The sequence below is a fragment of the Phascolarctos cinereus genome, unplaced genomic scaffold (genome assembly GCF_003287225.1).
Source record: "Phascolarctos cinereus isolate Bilbo 61053 unplaced genomic scaffold, phaCin_HiC Scaffold_4;HRSCAF=312, whole genome shotgun sequence".
Classification (NCBI taxonomy): Eukaryota; Metazoa; Chordata; class Mammalia; order Diprotodontia; family Phascolarctidae; genus Phascolarctos; species Phascolarctos cinereus.
This window is the reverse complement of record NW_027555847.1, coordinates 280272298-280290698: the sequence shown is the minus strand read 5'-3', so window position 1 is coordinate 280290698 and position 18401 is coordinate 280272298. Positions and strand designations below refer to the sequence as shown.

General features: G+C 35.5%; 1 protein-coding gene across 1 annotated transcript in view; it reads right to left on the bottom strand.

The window, feature by feature from the left end:
• Window positions 1-18401, bottom strand: part of MAN2A1 (mannosidase alpha class 2A member 1) — a 205063-nt gene that overhangs the window by 64045 nt on the left and 122617 nt on the right. The gene's annotated exons all lie outside the window — the stretch shown is intronic.

Genomic DNA, 18401 nt, shown 5'->3' with positions numbered 1-18401 from the left:
AAACCCACAACCATTGTATGGCAACCTTATTAAAACTTATTTTAGCTAAGGAATTCCAGTTATGAAAATATGCATTTGTATCAAAGAGAAATGAGTATCTACAAATCTAGTCTTTCTCCTAAGCCTCAGTTCCATATCACCAACTGCTTATTAGTCATTTCATATCAGATGTTGTACATTATGGACTCAAAATATTATAAAAAGAAATCATTTCCTTTTACTCAAAACGTCTTCTAAATTTCCCTATGGGTACCACCTTCTAACTTAGTTTCATACCCTATGACTTTCTTTACTCCTTACTTTTCCTCATACCACATATCCAATTACCTGCCTCATCTTATCAATTCTATCTCTATAACATTTGTTACATATATCCCTTTCCCTCCACTCACATAGCAGGCCTTCATCACCTCTCACCTAGATTATTGTAACAGCCTCCTAATCAATCTCCCTGCCTCAAATCTTCTTTGATCCATCCTTCACAATGTTGCCAAAGTGATTTTCCTAAAGCATAGGTCTGACAATGTCATTTTACTATTCAAATTCTATAGACTACCTATTACCTTTATGAACAAAATACAAAAGCAAGCTGATCATTCAAAGCCCAACACAACCTGGCTCCAACCACCTTTTCAAGTTCAATTGTGCACTGCTGCCGTTCATATACTTTACATTCTAGTTAAATTGACCTTTCAGCTGCTGTTCACTCACAACATTCCATCTTTCCATGTCTGCACAGACTGACTCATGCTCAGACTATATTCCCTCCTTATTTTTGTCTTTTAGACTCTTTAGAATCCTAAATCTCAAACACTTTCTCCTACCTGAGGCATTGTCTGACCATGCCCAATTGCTCATTCTCTTGTATTTACATTTACATATTCTGTACACATTTTTATGTATATGTATTGCTTTTCCCTACAGAATAATGTGGGTTTCTTCAGGGCAGGGAATGTTTAATTTTTGTTTCTATATCCTCAGTGCCTAGCCTCCAAAACTCTTTATTGATTCATTAAAGGTTTGGGTTGTTACAGTGCCTAAAATACATCTTCATTAGCACCCTCTCAAACCAGCAGAAACAACATTGATCAATGATCAATTGATCAATAAATGCACATTATTAAGTACCTACGTGCCAGACACTGTGGATCCAAAGATAAAATTAAACAGTCTCTGCTCTCAAGGAGTTTACATTTTATTAGGAGAGAAAACATGTCTCTGATATATGTAATACAGTACAAATATAAACACAGAAAACATAGTAAAAAAAAAAGTAGTTAGAACTCTCTAGGGTCACTAGCAGTTTGGGACAGGCTTTGTGCAAAAGGCAGTATTGAGCTGAATATCGAAGCGAGAGGTTCTATGAGGTGTAGGTGAGCGGGAAGTGCACTTTGAGCATGGAACACAGGTGGGAAGTGGAGTGTCAAGAGTAAGAAACAGAGAGAAGGTCAACTTAGCTAAAACAAATTCCTGACATACGATAAGTCTGGAAAGATATGTTGAGGGAGAAGTTGTGAAGGGCTTCAAAATTCAAACACAAGGGTATATGTTTAAGATTACAGGTAACTGAGAACCATCAGTTTCCCAAAAAGTGGAGTAACATGGTCAAAACTGCACTTAAGGATAATCACTATTAGTTCTGTGGAGGACCACCTGTATTAAAGAGAGAAAAGAGACAGTTTCACCAACTAAAGTCACGGCAAGAGTTTAGGCACGAGATGATGAAGGCTTGATCTAAGGTTATGTGAGCAGTTAGAAGGGATATATGCAAGAGATTTTGTGAGGAAAGAAATAGTAAAATATGTCAACGGATAGAACACATCATGTAACTGCAAGGAGTCAAGAATAATGCCACAGCTATAAACATGGGAGACTAGAAGGATGGTGATGTCCTCAATGTAAACAGAGAAGTTGGGTAGAGTGGTGATAATGCCAAAAGGTGAATGTCACAGTGGTATGTAAGTAGAGGGATAGACGCACTGTCTTAATCATACACAGTTGGCACGCGCGCGCACACACACCCACACACATATTCTGTCCCCTTGCTCCCATTCCTTCTTCCCTCCTTCAGTCTGTCCATCCTTTCCTCCCCATTTAATTGCTGAACTGAAGGAATTCTATAAGAATTCAGTGATTCCCTACAAAGGAACTGAGAAGGCAGGGAGGCATATTCAATGTTTTCCAAAACAGATTCCTACTGTCACACATACAGTAAAAAGTCTCTTTTCTCTCATCAAACATGCACTAAGATAGACAAAGAAGAATAAGACCTAAGGAGAACTTTTTGTTTGCAACTTTCAGAAATATAAAAGCCATCAATTTGTAGTCTCAATTGCAGTTCATTATTTCTGAACATAAAAACAAAACTCATGTTGATGCAATATCTCACTTTATAACATAAAAACCCCCTAAAACAAAGACTGAAAAGCTTAGTAACATGACAAATTTTAATACCAAAAGGTATGCCCATAAGACAACTTTTTAAGTCTGATTAATGTAAAACTTAAAAATAACTAAAAACAGACATTATTTGGCTGACATCAGGCTTAGAATCATTGCTTTTAATGTATCTATTATTCTGTAAGGATTTTCTTTAACCAAAATATTAGACATTTTCCCCAAGACTTTTAAGTATTTCATCTGAATCAAATTCAGAAATCATTTCTTAGCCTTTACTGAAAGAACCTAAAAACATCCTACTTATAGGAGATTGAATAAAACATTTTTTCCAGTCAAAATTTAATTTTCTTTTCACAGAAGAACTTTTTGAATGTGAAATTATTAACACGCATATTTGTCCCTTTGAAACTATTCTTGGTTCTAGGAATAATTCTCTACTAGATGAGCCAAATAAGTCACCTAGATCAACCAATTAGTAGCAAGCTAAACAAAAAAAAATCATTTGCAGTCAATGCTAGCACAACATCACAAGGGATAACCTCTAAAGAAATACACAGAGAACAAACATCTATCTGCAACATGTTTAGTTCATTTTATGCACCTACACAAATACAAACTACAGGTAAAGTTTCCAAGTATCAAACAAATAGCACAACTTACTTGCCTAAAAGACAAAGCTACACTCCATTTAAGGTTGAAATAGTTAATTCCAAAGACTCTATTTAAAAATTTTCTTTTACCACAAAGTTGTGAAGTGTTGTGAAGTCCAAGATGGGCTTGAAGCCCTCCCTGACTTTTTGAGGATCAGGCAGTACCTTCACTAAAATCCTTTTGCTTGTTCATCTTGTATGTAGAGCACGCTTTATTAATCTGTATTTAGAAGGAAAAAAAATCTGGTTCAGAAGAATGGAAAACTCAATGTGCCACATCACTTCAGTCTATGCTCTGACCTGTTTTGGATTAACTTTATTTGAAGCAACCTTAAAAGACAAGTTGGATAGAGTTTAAAAAGAGGAAAGTGAGGTTAAGTTGAAGAATTTTCAAGGAACTATAAAGACTTTTTTAGAAAGGAACTGCATACCTGAATGGAAAGATGATATTTATAACTCATGAGACCTTTGTCAGTATCAGGGTAGTTGGAGGAAAAAAATTATATGTATGTATATGTAGATAGACAGATAGAGGGCACAGGGTGAGCTGAAGATTAAGGGGTTACATCTGGAGAATAAAATTAAGGGATGAGAGGATTATACTCGGAGAAGAAGAAAGGGAGGGGTAGAATGGGGTAAATTATCTCACCAAAAAAAAAAAACCAGAAAAGAAAAGTCTCTTACAGTGGAAGGGGAAATGGTGGAAGGTGAGAGGGAATGAGTGAATCTTATTCTAATAGGATTTGGCTTAACGAGGGAATAACATACACATTCAATTTCCCTACAGGAAAATAGGGAAGAAAGGGACAAGAGAACAGGGGGATGACAGAGAGGAGGGCAGACTGGGAAAGGGGGTAATCAGAAGTAAATACTTCTGAGGAGGGACAGGGTCAAAAGAAAGAATAGAATAAATGGGAGGGCAGGATAGGATTAAGGGAAATAGAGTTAGTTTTTCACAACATGTCTACTACGGACGTGTTTTGCATAACTGCACATTTACAACTATATTGAGTTGCTTGCCTTTTCAATGAGAGTGGGTGGTGAGGGAGGAAGACAGAAAATTTGAAACCTAAAGTTTTAAAAACATATGTTTTTTAAAAAAAAATGTTTTCACATGCTACTGGGAAATAAGAAATATAGGAAACGGGATACAGAAGTCTGTCCTGCCCTACAGGAAAATAGAAGGGGAAGGGGATAAGGGAAGGGGTGGGAGGGGGGAGATGGGATGAAAATTTGGAACTCAAAAACTTGTGGAAGTGAATGTTGAAAACTAAAAATAAACAAATTTATATTAAATTTTTAAAAAAAGGAACTGCATATACTCTCCAAAATAGTCAACAATTTCCAATTTCTTACTTCCTTTCATACTTTGGTTTTTGTTTTTGGAGAGGCTGGTAGAGTAGTAGCCAATCATAGGCACTGATCTCACTATGGATAGGCATTCCTGGCCTGAGTTGAATTCCTCTTCCTCAGCCTGAGGCCCAAAAACCTCCCTCCAATCTGAATCCAGAGACACGCCATATTGGTGGTGTTGGACTTATATGGACACGTAATTGACTTTAGCCCTACTGCAGTTCAGAACTCCTAAGCTCCACTGATCCAGCTTTAGCCACCCAGATAGCAAAGTTTGTGTAGGCATGAGCCACAACATATGGCAATCTGAACTAGAAAACTAGGGAAAAAAACAAACATGTATTCCAGGGCATTCAATTTACTTTGACTCTTCCACTGAATTACAATTCTTTAATTAATGGGGTTAAAAAAAACCCAGAACACTTATTAAAGGCTTCCTTTGTGATAGTTAACTTGTTTTTCTTCTAATTTTTACATTAGATTTGTTTGTTTAAAAAATCTAACATAATCAAAGTTTTATACTCTATCTTGTGTGATCCATTAGACCTTGAGGGCAGAGAATATTTTTGCCTTTCTTTGATTCCCAGACCTAGCATTCTATCCACTGTACCTCTCCAACACCCCATCAACCCAATTTAAAAAACAAAATAAAACTTCAGCATAAATGTGCACAATCTAGCTGCTTATTCAGTCAGTATTTATTAAAGGCTTCCTCCATGATGAGTAATATATTAAATGCCTGGGAATTAAAGAAAGGTAAAAATAGACTTGCCCTCAAGATCTAATGGATCACACAAGATAGAATGGAAATTTTTGGATTATGTAAAATTTTTAAAGTTTCTACACAAATGAATCTAATGTAAACATTAGAATAAAAACAAGTTAACTGTCACAAAGGAAGCCTTTAATAAATGTTAGCTGACAAAGCAAGCCCCCCTGTAGCTCATTTACACATGAAGTCTTTGTCTATAAATAGATCTGAAATGTAGTATCATTTTTTGCTCTTAGAATTTGGTTATGCTTTGATCTTTTATATTTAGGTTATATAACTACTTGGAGTTTATCATGGAATATGGTGTGAGGTATTGGTCCATACCTAATTTCTGATAGACTACTGTGCAGTTTTCCCAGAAGGTTTTGTCAAGATACAAATAATCAGTAATATTAAAGTACCCAAAAGGAGGCAGATAGGTGGTACAGCGGATAGAGCACTGACTCTGAAGTCAGGAGGGAGTTTAAACACAGCCTCAGACAATTCTTAGCTGTGTGACATTGGGCAAGTCACTTAATCCCAACTACTTCATAAATACATAGAGTGCCCCAAAGAGTAAGAAATAGCATACTTTCTTAACTTCTGCTACTTTTTTTCAAGTATGTTAAAGAAATTGGTCCAACTTTCAGAACCGTAAGTTGCCTCAGAAGCCAAAACCAAAACCCAAAACCAGATCTCTTGCCTTCCAACTCTATTACCATCATTTATAATCTTTGCTAATTTACAGGGTAAAAGGTGAAACCTCAGGATTGTTTTGTTTTGCATTTCTCTTGTTATTAGTGATTTGAAACATTATTTATCATATTATTAATATTTTTATTCTTTTGAGAATTGTTTATATATTCTTTGGATTGTGTCTATATGGTATGCATGTACATATGACGTGTGAATACATTTCCGTATATGTAAAATCTTAGTTGTTTATGTATCTTGGATACAAAATCATTTTAGAAATTTGATATAAAAAATATTTCATATCTAAACACTTCCTTCAATTTTATTTGTGTAGAAACTTTTCTGTTTCATCTCATCAAAGTTATCCATTTTATTTTTTCTAATTGTATCTATTCTTTGATTAAGAATGCATCATATGCCCTGGCAAAAACATATGATCTGTTTAATATTATGATCACATATACATTTTGAATCTACTGAGGAAAATGGCATAAGGTAGTCATGTAAGATTAATATTTACTAGGCCTGGATTCAGGAAAATCTAAGTTCAAATATAACCTCAAACTAGTTTGTACTTGCTACAATTTCCTCTGTAAAATGAGGATAACACCTACCTTCCAAAGTTGTGAAAAATCAAATAATAATATTTAGAACGTGCTTTGCACAGTACATAGCACATACTGTTTAATAAATGCTTGTTCTCTTCATTTTCCTGATTGTTCTTGCTACCATTTCCAAGACTATTTCAAATAATAAAGAGAAGAATGGGCATTCTTCCTTTACTGATGCATTTACTGGGGGATTATTTGGTACATCCCATTGCATGTGATGCTTAAGTCTAAAGTTTCAGATAGATACAGTATTATATTTTTAAAAAGGTCCCTTAATGCCAACATTCTGGAAGGTTTTCCAGCATACATGAGTATCTTATGTTGTCAAAGACTTTCTCTGTACTAAGATAATCATGTGGTTTTATATAGTGTTGTCTTTAATATGATATATCATGTTAACTACTTTTTGAATGCTGAAAAATCCTTGTATCCCTGACATAAACCCAATTTACTGGATGAATTTCAGTAGTCTGTATGACAATATTTTATTTAAAAATTTTGAAACAATTAATGACATTGGTCTACAATTCTTTATATGCTTTATCTTCCCTGATTTAGGGATAAGTAATATATTTGATTCACAAAAGGAATCTGATAAAAGTGTGTTTCTCAATTCTGGATAATTTCTGCAGTACTGGCATTAATTATTTCTTTAAAAACTAGAAAGCATTCTCCTGTGAATCTATTAGGACCAGATGCCTTTTTCTCTGGTATGTATAATTCCATTACATCTAGTTCTGCTGACTTTTCTGAAAGGAGATTATTAAGGATCTTTATTTGAGCTTCTGTTAGTTTGAATATTGTATATTTTAGGGGCTATTCCTCTCTTTTTTTTTTGCTTGCATCCTCAGTTTTCTTAGGTATAACTGTGCACTATTTTTTTTTTATTGTTTTTTTCTTTTGTTTTGTTTTCTTATTCTGTTGTGATTGTTTAACTGACTTTCTACTCTTCTCTTTTTAAATTAGGTTGGCTAAAGTTTTAAAGTGTTTTAAAAGAACTAGCTTTTAGTTTTCTCTGTCATTTCTTTAGAATTTTTGGTTTCTAGTTTATAAATTTCATCTCTAATTTTAATATATCTTATGTTCATTTCAGATTTATTTGTTGCCTTTTCAATTTTTAAAAATATATAAATAGTTCATTAATATTCTCCTTTTCTAACGTGTTAATATGTTTTTAGGGATATATTCCCTCTGAAGAATGACTTAGCTGACTTCCAGAAATTGGAGTTTCATTATTATAATTTTCTTTCAAATATTAATTGTTACTATGATTCAAATACATAATCAAATAAATATTTATTGCGATTATTGCTTGTTATCTCACCCACTTACTTAAGTCTCCATTTGTGTCCCTTACTTTCATTTTTGGTCCCTAAATTGTTATTTTTGCTGTGTCATGGTGTGTAAAGGATATATTTACTAATGCTAAGAAATATTTATATTCTTTAGCATTCCCATTTAGAAGAGTCTTTAAGTCATTTAACTCTAGTTTTTTCAGGAATATATTCAATTCCACATTTTTCCCCCTTTTGTTTATTGTTCTATTGGATTTGGTCTAAACTGGGAGACATCAAAGTCCTTTATTATTTGTGCCTTTTTACATTTGTTTACAATATCTGTGTCCCACATGATCAATTCTGGGGAAAATTTCATGGGGTGCTGAGAAATATGAAATCTCATCTTGAAGGCACCATAAACTTTTTAGTATTAGCTTCTCCAGTAACTTGTCTCATTTGATATTTACCTTCTTTCCATTAGATTTATACCAAACTGATAGGAGGATACTGAAATCTGTCACTATTCTGCTACTAAATATTACTGTAGCTCAGTTAAGGTTTTATGAATTTGGATGCTAAAAAATCTGTGGGTCAATCAGTCAGTATGCATTTACTAAGTAAGTGCCTTTTACATATACTATGTGCCAGGCACTGAGTTAAGTGCTAGGGACATAAAGAATGGCAAAAGTCAGTGCCTATCCCCAAGGAACTGACAATCTAATGGAGGGAGAAAATTTGCAAACAAATATGTACAGACAAGCTATATACAGTAAATAATCAACACAGAGAATACACTAGAATTAAGAGGAACTGGAAAATTCCTTTTGTATAAGGTATGATTTTAGCTTGGACTTGAAGGAAACCAGGAGATAAAGAAAAGGAGGGAGAGCATTCCTGGCATGTGAGATAGCCATATAAAATGCCCAGAACTTAGCTAAGCCAACATCTCACATCGTCTACCAAATTAAGGTCAAAATGGTTACATGATTTAGAAATATAAAGGGTGATAGCAAAAGCAAATCAGGGGAACATGGAATAGTTCACCTGTCAGATTTATGAATATAGAAAGAATTTATAATCAAACAAAAGGCAGAAAGTATTACAGAATGTAAAACTGATAATTTTGATTACATGAAATTTTAAAATTTTTGCACAAACAAAACCAATGCAGCCAAATAAAAAGGAAAGCAGGAAACTGGGGAGAAACTTTTCCAACTTTTCTCTGATAAAGACTTCATTTCTCAAACACATAGAGAACTGAATCAAATCCATAAGAATGAGAGTCATTCTCCAAATATGAACAGGCAGTTTTCAGAAGAAATCAAAGCTCTCAACACTCATATGAAAAAAAATCCTCTAAGTCACTATTGATTAGAGAAATGAAAATTAAAACTCTGAGGTACAACTTCATGTCTATTAGAAAAATAACATGACAAAAAAGGAAAATGTATAATGTTGGAGGTGACGTAGAAAAATAGGGACACTAATGCAGGAATTGTGAACTGATCCAACCAGTCTGGAAAGCAATTTGGAATCACGCCAAAAGGGCTATAAAACTGTGCATACCCTTTTATCAGCAACACCACTACTAGGTCTGTATCCCAAAGAGATAAAAGGATAAGAAAAAGGAAAAGGACCTACAGCTACCAGCTACATTTAGCTTTCCAAAAATTCCCATTACATTCAGCTCCCCAGCAGCCCTGCCTCCTGCAGTGTTGCTGTCACACCTTCCCCTGCCTCTTTTTGTATATCCAATTCTTAACACAGTGCCAATCACAGAATAAGCGCTCAATAAATATTTAATGACTGACTGAAAGGCTACAGGAGGGATTTTATCTTCATTGCTTATCACTTGATCAGAGTACACCACACATTCCTCTTTTCACCTTCTCTCTCCCCTTTCATGTGCCCTTCCATTCTGTAGTATAGTACAACACACACACACACACACACACACACACACACACACAATATATCCACCTTGTAGATGGGGTATAGTGAGACTTAGTCCATGCTGTTTCAAATCTACTCCTCCACCATCAGTTCTTCTACTTAAGTTTCACTTTTACCTGTGTCTCCTTGTATCTTTTTAGGAAGAAAATCTAAATGTTTTTTCTGTTGTTATTTTCTTGGTTTTGTTCTTGTTTTAAGCCCCACAAGTTAATCTATCTTTCTAGATTATTTTGCTTTTTTTCCCCTAGTATATTTCATTACCTAGGTCTTCCACAACTGCTTTATTTGTTAACCTTTCTTATATTTCTCTTGTCTAGTATGTTAGCAAAGCAACTCGTTCAGGTCCAATTTTTTTCATTGGATATCTTTTCACTAACGGTTAGGCTCCATTTTCTGGGTATGTCATCTTGGATTTCAACCTTGGACTATTTTGTTCTTCAAAACACATTGTTCTGATCCATCTTAAAGTTTATGGAGGGTGCAGAACAGTTTCACGTTCATTCAAATTTCCTTTCCTTTACATTTGAAGGTCTTTCTCCTGGTCTCATAAAATTTGCTGTTTGTTAATGGAACTGTAGATGACAACACTGTGTGTTCTGAAGTTTGCTGGAGTTTTTTGTTTTTGTTTTTTCCTCTTTATTTCTACAGTGGATGTATGGATTCTTTTCTTCTGGCAGCCCTTTAATGCTTTTTTCAAAAAAAAAATTATTTATTTTTAGATTTCAACATTCAGTTCACAAGATTTTGATGCCCAAATTTTCTTCCATCTCATCCCTCCTCCACCCCCAAGATGACATACAATCTGAATACCCCTTCCCCTAACCTGCCCTCCCTTCTATCTCTCCTCTGTCCTTCTATTATCCCCTTCCCCTTCTATTTTCCTGTAGGGCAGGATAGATTTCTATACCCCATTTCCTGTATTTCTTATGTTCCAGTTGCATGTGAAAATAACTTTTTTTAACATGTGTTTATAAAACTTTGGGTTCCAAATTTTCTCCCTTCCCCCCTCCCCACCCACCTTAATTGGAAAGGCAAGCAAGTCGATACAGGTTATACATATGTAGTCATGCAAAACACTTCATAGTAGTCATGTTGTGAAAAACTAGGTATATTTCCCTTCATCCTATCTCACCCCCCCATTGATTCTATTCTCTTTTGACCCTGTCCCTCATCAGAAGTGTTTGCTTCTGATTACTCCCTCCCCAATCTGCCCTCCTCTCTATCATCCCCCTGCTCTCTTGTCCCCTTCCCCCCTTATTTTCTTGTAGGGTAGGAAAGATTTCCATACCCAATTGAGTGTGTATGTTATTCCCTCCTTAAGCCAAATCCTATGAGAGTAAGATTCACTCATTCCCTCTCACCTTTCCCCACTTCCCCTCCACAGTAAAAGCTTTTTCTACTCTGTTTTATGTGAGATAATTTACCCCATTTTACCTCTCCCTTTCTCCTTCTCCCAGTATAATCCTCTCACCCCTTAATTTTATTCTCCAGATATCACTCCTTCATTTTAAACTCACCCTGTGCCCTCTATCTATCTATCTATGTAGATAGATAGATAGATAAATGTCTAGATACACACACACACACACACACACACACACACACACACACACACACACACACATATATATATATATATATACACACACACACACACACATAATTTTTCCCCTCCATCTACCCGAATACTGCCAAAGGTCTCATGAGTTACAAATATCATCTTTCCATGCAGAAATGTAAATAATTCAACCTTATTAAGTCTCTTATGATTTCTCTTTCCTGTTTACCTCTTCATGTTTCACTTGAGTCTTGTATTTGAAAATCAAATATTCTGAATTTTTCAGCTCTGGTCTTTTCATCAAGAATGCTTGAAAGTCCCCTATTTCACTGAATGACAATTTTTTTCCCCTGAAGAATTATACTCACTTTGCTGGGTAGGTGATTCTTGGTTGTAATCCCATCTCCTTTTGCCGTCTGGAATATTGTATCCCATGTCCTCCGTTCCCTTAATGCAGAAACTGCTAAATCTTCTGTTATCCTGATTGTGTTTCCACAATACTTGAAGAGTTTCTTTCTGGCCGCTTGCGAAAGTTTCTTCTGGATTTATTTTCCAGGTCAGTTGTTTTTCCAATGATATATTTCACATTGCTTCCTATTTTTTCACTCATTTAGATTTGTTTTACAGTGTCTTGATTTCTCATAAAGTCACTAGCTTCCAATTGCTCCTTTCTAATTTTTAAGGAAGTATTTTCTTCACTAAGCTTTTGGACTTCCTTTTCCATTTGGCCAATTCTGCTTTTTAGTGCAGATCTCTTTTGCCATTTGGATTAGGCTATTTTTTAAAAAATTCAGGTTTTTCTGAAGTCAGCCTGTTCATCATTTCTTATAGCACAATAGTATTCCATTACATTCATATACCAACACTTGCTCAGCCATTCCCCAACTGATGGGCATCCTCTCAATTTCCAATTCTTTGACACCATAAAAAGAGCTGCTATGTATATTTTTGTACATGTGGGTCCTTTTCCCATTTGGATGATCTCTTTGGGATATAGCCCTAGAAGGGCTATTGCTGGGTCAAGGGTATGCACATTTTTATAACCCTTTGGGCATAGTTCCAAATTGTTCTCCAAAATGGTTGGATCACTCCACAACTCCACCAACAATGCATTAGTGTTCCAATTTTCCCACATCTTCTCCAACATTTACCATTTTCCTGTTTTGTCATGTTGGCCAATCTGATAGGTGTGATGTGGTACCTCAGAGTTGTTTTGATTTGCATTTCTCTAATCAAAAATGATTTAGAGCATTTTTTCATATGACTATAGATGGCTTTAATTTCTTCATCTGAGAACTGTCTGTTCATATCCTTTGATCATTTATCAATTGAGAATGGCTTGTATCCTTATAAATTTGTCTTAATTCTCTATATATTTTAGAAATGAGGCCCTAATTAGAAAGACTGGTTGTAAAAATTCTTTCCCAATTTTCTACCTTCCTTCTAATCTTAGTTGCATTGGCTTCGTTTGTAAAAAAACTTTTCAATTTAATGTAATCAAAATTATCCATTTTGCTTTTCGTAATGTTCTCTATCTCCTGTTTGGTCATGAATTTCTTCTGTTCTCCACAGATCTGATAAGTAAACTATTCCTTGTTCTCCCAGTTTGCTTATGGTATGAGCCTTTGTACCTAAATCATGAACCCATTTTGATTTTATTTTGGTATATGGTGTGAGATTTGGGTCTATGCCTAGTTTCTGTGGATTAGGCTATTTTTTAAGGTGTTATTTTCTTCAGTATTGTTTTGGGTCTCCTTTAGCAAGCTGTTGACTTGTTTTTCATGATTTTCTCGCGTCACTCATTTTTCTTCCCAGTTTTTCTTCTACTTCTCTTAACCGTTTCTCAAACTCCTTTTTGAGCTCTTCCATGGCCTAGGACTGGTTCATATTTTTCTTAGAGGCTTTGGATCTAGAAGCTTTGACTTTGTTGTCTTCTTCTGGTTGTATGTTTTGATCTTCTTAGTCACCAAAGAAAGATTCCATCGTCTGACCTTTTTTGCCCAGTTTGTTCATGATCCCAGATAATTAATTGAGTTGTAAACTCTTTGTTAAGGCAGGGATCTGTTTCCAGTGTGGAGAATGTACTGTCCCAAGCTTTAGGTGTTATGTGCAGCTGTTTTCAGAGATATTTCTAGGGACCTGTAAATTTTCAGTTTTTCCAAGGTGGTATAAGGGGCAAGGTGTTTACTCCTTTCCTGGCCTGTGCTCTGGTCTATGAGTGACCACAAGCACTCTTTTCTGCCTTGGAACTGTGAGGAGGATTTTCTCTACACAACCACTACAAGCTCCACCCTGCCAGTGCTCCTCCTTGTCCCAGGACCGCCACCCAGAACTGTGACCCACAAGCAAGCACAGGCAAAGCAAGAGATTACTACCTCAGCACTGGCAAAGAGATTCCTGAAATCCCCTTCTGATCAGCCACCCAATTCCCCTTCAGTCTGTGGGATGGAAGCTCAGGATGCAGCCACCACCCTGGGGCTGAGCTCAGGGACTAGGGCTGGGACCAAGCTCTCTCACTGCAGTCACAGACTTTTCCCACTGACCTTCTAAGTTGTCTTTGATGTTCGTGGGTTGAGAAGACTGGAAACCACCACAGCTGCCGCGATTTAGTCCCTGAGGCCTGCTCCAGGTTTGCGGTGGCTTGTGCGCCCATGCCAAACTGCGTTCCTCTACCAGCCTGGCGCAATATACCTTTCTGATCAACCATCTAGGCTGTCTTGGGTTGTAAATTTGTTTCACTCTTTTTGTGGGTTCTGCTGCTTCAGAATTTGTGTAGAGCCATTTTTTATAGGTATTTGGAGGGGTTTGAGGGAGAGCTCCAGAAAGTCACTGTTTTCACTCTGCCATCTTGGCTCCACCCCTCCCCCAAAGTCTGAGCCCTATAATTCTTAAATTGTCTTTATGCATCCTGTCTATAAGATCAATACGCTCTGTTTGTACTGAGATGGTTTTCTTTTAACTTTTTTTTTCGGCTTTCTTCTTCTAGTTGTTCTTTCCTTTCTTTGTGAAATTTGCCACAATCTGAAGTTTTGTTTTGCTTTTTTTTTTTTGGCCACAATTTGTGATGAATTCTATTCTGCAAATTACTTCTGCTGTTCACAGACTATACACTAGGCTATAAGAAATTATGAGGTGTTAGTTTAAAAGAAACCTGTAAAGATTTTGTATGAACTGATGCAATGTGAAATAAGGAGAACAAGATGTACAAAGACAGCAACAATGTAAAGTCTGACAATTTTGAAAGATTTAGGAATTCTGATCAGCATAATGACCAACAAGAAATCCAAAGGACTAATGAAACATGCTACTAATAACCTCTTGGATAGAGAGGTGAAAGATCAAGAGTATTAAAAAACAATTTTTTTCGTTGGACATGTATGATATATAATTTTTTTTGTACTATATATGTTTGTAGCAGGGTTTTGTTTTTCTTTTTTTTTTCTCTCAATGGGGGAGATGGAGGTTAGCATACAAGGTAAAATTTTGCTGACTGTAAAATTTTAGTTAAAAATATTAAAAATAGTTTAAAAAAGAGTTAGAAAGGAAGTTTCAGTATTAGGAGTGATGTTACGTGAAAGTTGGTACTCCAACTGAGTTCTGAAGAAAGTGAAGGATTGATAGAGATACTGATGAAGACATCTTGTATTCTAGGCAAAGGGGATAGCAAGTGCAAAGAGTACAGAGACGATGTTGATGATGATGATGATATTAACAAACAATAATAGCTAGCATTTACATAGTGCTATCAGATTTGAAAAGAGCTATACATATGTTTTCTCATTTGAGATGGAATATTGTTCATGAGGAAAAAAGAGAATCAAATCTGGACAGACTATGTAGGGCATGGGAAGGAATAATATATGTATATACATATATATACACACACATACATACATACACATACATACATATATACACATACATGCATATATGCACATACACACACATATATACACATACACACATATATATGTAATGATGCTGGAAATTTAAGTTAGGGCCAGGTTGTGAATAGCTTTAAAAGCCAAACACAAGAATTTATATTTTACACTAGCGGCAATGTAGAGCCATTGAAGCTTACTGAGTAAGAGGATAAGACGTTCAAATTTGTGTTTAAGGAAAATCTTTTCAGAAGCTAATATGGTGACATGTAGTTGCTCTGATAGACTATAAGCTCCTTGAAGTCAGGATCTGTTTCTTTTTTCAGTATCTTTAGTAAGAAGCACAGTGTCTGACATATAAGGAGTGCTTAGTAAAGGGGGGTTCATTTATTGGCCTGTACTTTAAGAATATCATTTGGCAGGTCTACGGAAAAGAACAAGGAAAGCAGAAAACACTCCCAACTCTCAAGGATCTCACAGTATAATGGGGAAGAAAACAATTATGTATGAAACATCATGTACACAGGATAAACTGGGGATAACATCAGAGGGAAGGCACGAAGATTAAAAAAGGCTTACCACAGAAGTAAGACAAGTTAAACCTGAAAGAAGGCAAAGAAGCAAAGACGAAGAGGGAGAGAGTCAGTGAAAATACCTGGAATTGGGAGATGGAATGTTTTGTGTGAGGAACAGAAAGCAGGCAGTACAGTCTAAGACTGGAAAGGTAGAAGGTTATGGGAAGGTTATTTGAGAGGCTTTAAAAAGCCATATAAAGGACTTTATATTTAATCTTGGAGGTAACAAGGAGCCAATGGAATCTAATAAATAAAGGGGTGATTTGGCCAAGCAAGATCTTTTGCAAAATTAATTTCACAGCTGAGTGGAAGACATATTGGAGTAGGGAGAGACTTAAGGCAGGGAAACCAAATGGAAGGCTACTGAAATTGTACAGGCAGGAGATGACAAGGACCTCCACCAGAATGGTGGTAGTATCAGAAGAGGGAAGGGATGTTTTGAAACAAGAGATGTTTTAATGGTAGAGTAACTGGACTTGGAAACTGATGGGATACAGAGGGGGAGAGTAAGGTATCAAAGATGACACGTAAGTTTTGAAGCTGAGTGACGAGGAGGAGGGTGATACCTTTAAGAGTAGTAAGAAAATTAAGAAAAAGTTGGGAGACAGGAGGGACACAGAGTAAAATTGAAGTCAGTTTCATACATATTAAATTCAAGATGTCTTTGAGGCATACAATTAGGGATGTCTGATAGGTAGCTGGAAATTTGAGACTGTAGGTCAGGAGACAAATCTGAAATTTCAGAGTTCATGAAGACAGAAGTGAGTAATCACTTATGGGTAATGGGGCAAGATGAAGGGCATGACCATCTCTGGAGGCAGCTGAGATTAGATAATAGAAGCAGATAGTGGGAAATGAATTAAGTTAGTGAATTGGGAGGTTAGGGTATTTGAGGAAGTATCAATATGTATGCTGCAGTCTCCTAGTGGATGGCAGGAATGAAGGAATAAATGAAGACTGTGAACCAGACACTGAAGTTACTGAAGAAGGAAGGACAGTGTCTTGTAGCCTAACAGATAGCTGGGTGACAAATATAGATTGGGTAACAAATACAGACAGAATAAACCTCACAGGAAAACAGGTTACTGAGTGATAGTAGTACAGGGAGAGACAGCAATGAAGAAAAAACAATGGATAGAGTGCAACCAAGGCTGAAAAGTGCTAGAAACATAGTACAGGATAGCAAGAAAAACATCTAGGTTGTAAATATAGTTCTAGAAGTTGACTGCATAGCAATGATAAACTAAACTATGAGAAATGAAGAAATTACTGAGATGTTACAAAGAGAAAGAAGAAAAGATATCTGTAGGTTTCTAGACTAACATGGTCAATGTCTAGATATAATAGTCGACAGAAAGTAATGCCACTAGCAAAGTTAAGTTCACCATCATTCACAATGTAAAATTCATTGCTTTTGGCTAATGTACAAATCAAATGTTAAATGCACAGTGTACTTAAAATAAAGATAATCCCCTCTCCATACTCTTCAAGAGAAAGAAAAAGAATGACACATTAAATCCATGAGAGTACAAATAATAATTAGCAATATCTTTTTTAAAAAATTCATACTTGACCCTCCAACAAATCAGACATTTCTCTACCCTTTGCTTACTTCTTAGAAAGATGATCCGACAATATAACCCAGTATTCAAATTGGAAAAATGATCAATTTAGATAATTACATGCATCCTTATAAGAACTTTGTTTTTAAACAAATATATGTGCACTTTATATATGTGAAGTCCTCTTGTATAAAAAACAAATATTGAGAGGGGCAAAATATTTGTGATACTGATAATACAGTAAGTAGAACAAATTAGGAATAGCTGACAATCTCACATCAGAAATGTTCTCAATTCATTCCAATCAAAAAAAACATGGTAAAATAGAAAGTGGTTAGAACTGTAACTGTATCTGCCAATTTTAAAGTAAAGATAACTATTTGAACATTAAATGTCTAAAAACAACACACAAAAGTCATATTTTATTAAAAGAACCATTAATTTCCATTCTGATCACATATAAATATTCCTCAATATCCAAGTTCAAAAATATGAGACACCTTTCCTGATCCGTAAACCTACCTCTCTCTTCCTGCCCACTTCTATGCCAAAAGTAAGGCTAGGCTATTTGGAGATGCTACAGGTAAGGGTCTGGAGAGAAGCTCAAACTCACCTACCATACCATTGCTACAATAAAAAACTACTAAAAGAACAGTAGCAGGAAAAAGGGTAACACCTAGAGGCAAGCCTATTAGCAATAAATGTTTAAAATAACAGGCAATGGGAATAAACATTTTTTACAAAATGAAAAAAGAATACTAGAATATTATCCAAAAAAAGTCTTTTAAAACTATACAAACTCTCGCATTTAAATAATATACCATTAGGTTGGGTCCCATGTTCCTACCCCTTCATTTTCACGAACACTGACATCTCTCATTGGAAGCTCTTTAGACCTAGCATGCTGAGGTATGGCAACACTGCTGATACCAATATATATGTCAGCAAATACAAAGTCGCTTTGTCCATACATTCTGAGCTTCTACTATGCCTCAAATTTTATTATAGTCCACTTAATAAAGTTATAGTGTGTCATTCAAATAAACAAAGTTTTCAAATTTAATTCATTTGAAATCAATAGTGCTCAGAATGAAATTACTAATTACATCATTTTTCAACTTACCCTACAATTTG